The 5,586-nt window shown below is 39.9% G+C and overlaps 1 pseudogene; it reads left to right on the forward strand.

Moving 5' to 3' along the window:
• The first annotated feature begins 1,459 nt into the window (after positions 1-1,459).
• On the forward strand, positions 1,460-3,547 carry LOC101577307 (annotated as a pseudogene).
• The last annotated feature ends 2,039 nt before the right edge of the window (positions 3,548-5,586 follow it).

Genomic DNA, 5,586 nt, shown 5'->3' on the forward strand with positions numbered 1-5,586 from the left:
CAATAAGTATTTGATTAGTCATTCAGGGAGGGAGTAACAGCACCACCCATCAAGTCCTATAATGTCTTCCTCAGAGAGTATGCTTTAGGTCTCAAATCCTCCTTCATATAGAAATAATTTTATTATTAACAGTGGCCAACACCTAAGTAATGATTACTCTCAGAGGTTGTTTCAAACAACTTATATACATTAACTCATTTTAATTTTACGACAATAAATTCTGCCAGATGTGTGGATTTTTCACCCATTTTTTGAAAGATGACACCAGGGAATAAGAGAAGTACAGTGACTATTCACAAATTACATAGCTAGTGGGCAATGAACCAGGTACACACAGAACAGCTTACCTCCACATCTACTTAGGCACCCCTAGGCTATACCAACCATTATAGGATTCATGAAGCTTTTCTGTGGTGTCTCAAGAACTCTTATAGGAAGATGCAGGAATAGGTGGTTACCTGATAGATTTAAGCCAAAGACCCTTCATTTGATGGATGGGATCTCCCACTGTTACTCCCATTGGAAACCACTGTTGCTGTATTCCAGACCTCTTCCCCAGGGCTGATGAGAAGTTAAATCCAAAAACTGGTCTTTTTTCTGAATTTGTTACTCTCCAATAGTCTGTTCACAAAGCACTTAACACCTGAAAAGGAGATACCCTCCCCTGTAACAAGCTGTAATAATTAGTTATCTTTGCCCACCTGTTTCCCATAAATATTCCATGAGCTTTTTGGTGTAGGAACCCGTGAGGACTTTTTAAACTGACTTCTTTCTAAATTGTTATTTTCTATCCTTAGAAAACAAGCATAGTACTAAATGCTTCAGGATCAATTCAGGTGGAAAGAGACTAATCAATTTTAGAAAGACTTTTGATTGCAAGTTTTTTTCAGTTAACCTTCCATTTCCCATTACGCAGAAAATTAAATTACAAAGAATGTCTAATTCCCCAAGCAACCTGGTTAATCCATATTTCAATGCGAAATAAAGTTAATATTTACAGTCATTAATCTGCTTTTTCTCCAGAAGGTCTATTTGATTATTATTTCCTCCTGGTAATTCTCTTACCTTGTGACCACTTATAATCTAATTCTTCCTTGTTTGAATATGGGTTAAGAATTCTGACCCTCATATAAGAAAATGTTCTTGGAATTTGCCCACTGGGTAAATATCACGGAGCTATTAATGAACATGCAAATTGACATCATTTTTCTCATGACACAACTGGGGCAATTAGACATCGATGAGGTTCTGGTTGATCAATACCAATGGACCATAATATTCTAGGTGTACATTATCATTATCAGGTTTCAGAAGCCACTGTGAATTCAGTGTCATGTATTTTCACCAACTTTATGGACATAATAGGTGTTGGTTAACTTTCCTCTTGCTAGGCCAAAATACATACACCCACAACTTACAGGCAGAGAGGTTTTAGTTCTGATTTGAGAAATTCCAGTGCATGGTTGACTTGCTTGGAGGCAGAAAATCATGGCAGAAGGCCTGGCAGCGTGAAGCTGCCAGCCTCATAGTGGAAGAGAAGCAGCGCCCAGGGGAAGAACCAGAAAAGAAGGGGCCAGGAACCGTATGTAGGCCTCAAGTTGTGCCCGTGTGAGCCACATCTTCCTAACAGCCCACTCAGCCACAGATTCTTCGGTGGGCTCATTTCTTGAAGCAATTAGTTCCCTCACAACCCAATCATCTCTCCAGGAGTAACTCAGTCCAGTCAACTTGATAATCAAGATTAACCATCATATCATATTTATAAGGAGGTCCAAAGACTGTGGGGCATTTCCTAGGTTTCAAGCAGGGACTATGTTTCTGAAATTGGAGTTTATAACCACATTAAGGACAATGTTAAGACTGGAGATGTCTAGACCTTTTATAGCAGAACAAGAGTATTCAGAGGAAATCCCAGGTATGCGTACTTCTATAATTCTTAAATGTGCTGAAGTTTAGGAACCACAGCCTAGCAAAACTGTGCAAATTAAGAATTAGTGAAAAGTAGAGGGGTTTTTTTCTGGCATATATTCACAAGCTGATTTTATCATTTACATAGAAAAGCAAGTAAACTTTGCTTTTAAAGGTAAGTGCAAAAAATATTTTAGAAGAGGCAGAATAGTTTTGAAAAGTGATAGAAAAATTGGAAAAGTCATCATTATTTGTTTTCAAGAGATGGTAAAAAGTGACAGTCTTCTGAACTGTGAACACAAAGAGAGGCACATATCAGTGGGACAGGAAAGACAACAGGAATAATCCACACAAATATGCTCAGTTGAGATTTGACAAAGGGACAAGGGCAGCTCAAAAGAGAAAGGACAGTCATGTCAACAAATTGTGCAGAAATAACTGGATGTTCATAGGCATCAAAATGAACCTCGAACTAGACCTCAAACCTCATCCAAACATTGACCCAAAATAGGTCCTGTGCACTAATATATCATGTAAAACTCCAAAACTTTGGCAAGAAGATACAAGAGAAAATCTCTGTATTCTTGAGTTGAGAAAAGAATTATTAAAACAGCAAAAGTACAATTTCTAAAAGAAAAAAAAAATAAGTGCAACTTTTATCAAAATTTAAGTTTGACTCAGCAACCGGCATGTCCTGAGAGGCTGCAGCAAAGTCTCCAAAGAAGACTCGAGAGCTTGGCAGCTTCAATTGAAGCCCAGCGAGCTGCGACATCGAACCTGGAGCCACGAGCAACAGCAGTGAGCAGAACTATGGCGGGCAGGAATCCCGTTCTGCTTCCAGAAGTGGAAGTGCTCACGGATCAGGGAAATCTGCAAGGCTTAGCCCTGCAAGGTCTCACTCCAAGGAAGATTCCACGCATTCCAGATCAAAGTCCAGGTCCAGATCTGAATCTAGGTCTAGATCCAAAAGAAGTTCTCGAAGGCATTATACAAGGCCATGGTCTCGATCTCGTTCTCATAAACGTTCCTGTAGCGGGGCTTACAGTAGAGATTATTGCAGATGCCACAGCCACGGCCATTCTTCCATGTCTACTCGAAGGTGTCATGTTGGGAATCGGGCAAATCCTGACCAAACTGTTGTCTTGGAGTGTTTGGCTTGAGCTTGTACATCACAGGAAGAGATTTAATAGAAGCATTCTCTAAATATGGCCCAATTGCCGAGGTGTCTATTGTGTATGACCAGCAGTCTAGGTGTTGGAGAGGATTTGCCTTTGTGTATTTTGAAAATGTAAACGATGCCAAGGAAGCTAAAAAATGGGCCAACGAAATGGAACCTGATGGGTGTAGAATCAGAGTGGATTTCTCTATAACAAAAAGACCACATACCCCAACACCAAGAATGTACATGGGGAGACCTACCTATGGCAGCTCTTGCTGCCGGGATTACTATGACAGAGGCTATGAGTGTGGCTGTGATGATCGGGATACTACAGCAGGTCATACAGAGGAGGTGGTGGAGGAGTTGGAAGGATCTCAGGACAGAGATCAGATTTACAGAAGGCAGTCACCTTCTCCTTATTACAGTCCTAGAGGGTACAGGTCATGCTCCAGATCTTGATCCTACTCACCTTGTCACTAGTAAAGCATGAGGATGAAGACTTTCTGAAACCTGCCATAGAGCTGGGATGTTGTTTGTGGACAATATTTTTATTGTGTGTTTAAAAAGTGAACAGTGCCTAGAAAGTGAAGTTAGGTGACTTTTACACCTTTTATGGTGACTACTTTTGGTGGAGTTGAAATATTCTTTTCATTCTGCATTTGTGTAGTTCAGTGCTTTGTTCAAAGTTAAGTGTTCTCAGAGAAGAATGTTTTGCATGTATTTTTTTTTACAGTCTTAAATTTTGACTGCTGAGAAGTTTCTATTGTACAAAAAACTTCATTTAAAAGGTTTTTCTACTGAATCCAGGGTAATCTGTAGAAGCCTGTGTGTAAAAATGCTACCAAGTGGCAAACAGCAACAATAAAGTTTGATTTTTATTTTTCTTTCTAAAAAACCCCAAAATTAAAAATTTTTCTTTGCACAAATAACATGGAGAATAAAAAATTAATTACATATCAAAATAAAATAATTACATGTCATATACATGGCAAAGGAAATATATAAGGAACTCAAAATAATAAGAAAATAAGACAGTAAAAATGAGTAAAAGATTTGAGCAATACTTTATCAAGACACTATGTTCAGACAGTGCTATGGCACGCACTGACAGAAAGAATAAGCTATTGTAGGTGCACAAAATGAGAGGCACTGAGGTGCACTTAGCAAGACTCCATGCTACCTGCTGTCTCTCATATGACCTTCAGGGAAAGGCTAATCTGGTTATAGAGATCTGGCCAATGGTTTCCAGGGACTTCAGAGCACAGGGAGATTTGAGCTGAAGTGGCACTATGTATAAGGAAGGGTTTTTCTTTTTTAGAAATAATGAAATTATTTAGAATCTTTATCGTGGTGATGATCATATCTGTCTGTGCATACATAGTGACTCAGGACTACATGCCAAGCAGTAACAAATTTTACTAATGACCATGTAAGTGAAGAACGCTGGGTTCTGACAAGGAGAATGGTAGCCATGGAAAGCTGCAAAGGTGAGCCCCAGCAGAAAGCAGTGAGCTTGGCAGTGAGCCACAGGGAAACAAAACATGGCATGAGCACGGGACATGCGGCTGTTGGTCAGGGAGGGTAAGACAGCAGCTGGCTCTCTTCCTCGTAAGATGGAATCATGGAGCTGAAGCTATTTTTAAAAAGACAACGAAAGTAACTTAGTACTGGTTCCTCTCAAGAAAATGAACAAATAGGGCTGGCCAAATAGCTCAGCGGATTAAAGCGCCTTCTTAGGCAGACACGGGGCCTGCCGTGCTGGCCCCGTCCCTGGGGTGCTCTGAGACGGCAATTGAGAGTGGGAGTGGTGGTGTGTGCCTGTAATTCCAGCCCTTGCGAGGCTGTAAACTGGATGATCACTACGAGTTCGATCTAGTAGTGAGACCCTGTAGATCCTGTAGACCCTGTCCTAAAATACAGGGGGGGGAAAAGAAAGAAAGAAGAAAGACAGAAAGAAAGAAAGAAAGAAAGAAAGAAAGAAAGAAAGAAAGAAAGAAAGAAAGAAAGAAAGAAGAAAGAAAGAAAGAAAGAAAGAAAAGAAAATGAATAGATAAAAGGAATGTAGTTGTGTTGGTTTTAATTCAATTTCTGTATTCTTTCCTCACCTCCCATAAAATAGTCCCCTGCTCTGAGAACTACTGTTGAAAGAAAAGAAAGAGCTTTTATAAGTAAAATATGAAGGTTATTATTCAGAGAGAGCTTTGTCCTCTCTACTTTTGAGAGAATCATTCAGTAATTAGAGCTGGTATCAAAGAGACATAAAATTAAAACTTTCTAGTTAGAGTCTTACATGTCTAGGCTAGTGCTTCTAGTAGCATGGACCATAACCCAACTGCAAGCATCATTTGGCACTTCTGAGGAGCACAGATTCTGTGGCTTTATGCCAGAGTACAGAACAAGAAACTCTGGGATTGGGCCCAGTAGTTTGGTTTGAGCCAGCTCTCAGGTGACTCTGACGAGTGTTTGAGAAGTCTGGGAGCTGAGATGTCAAAACTAAATCTCTTCTTATCTCAACTCCC

Source organism: Octodon degus, unplaced genomic scaffold (genome assembly GCF_000260255.1).
Source record: "Octodon degus isolate 3935 unplaced genomic scaffold, OctDeg1.0 scaffold00053, whole genome shotgun sequence".
Classification (NCBI taxonomy): Eukaryota; Metazoa; Chordata; class Mammalia; order Rodentia; family Octodontidae; genus Octodon; species Octodon degus.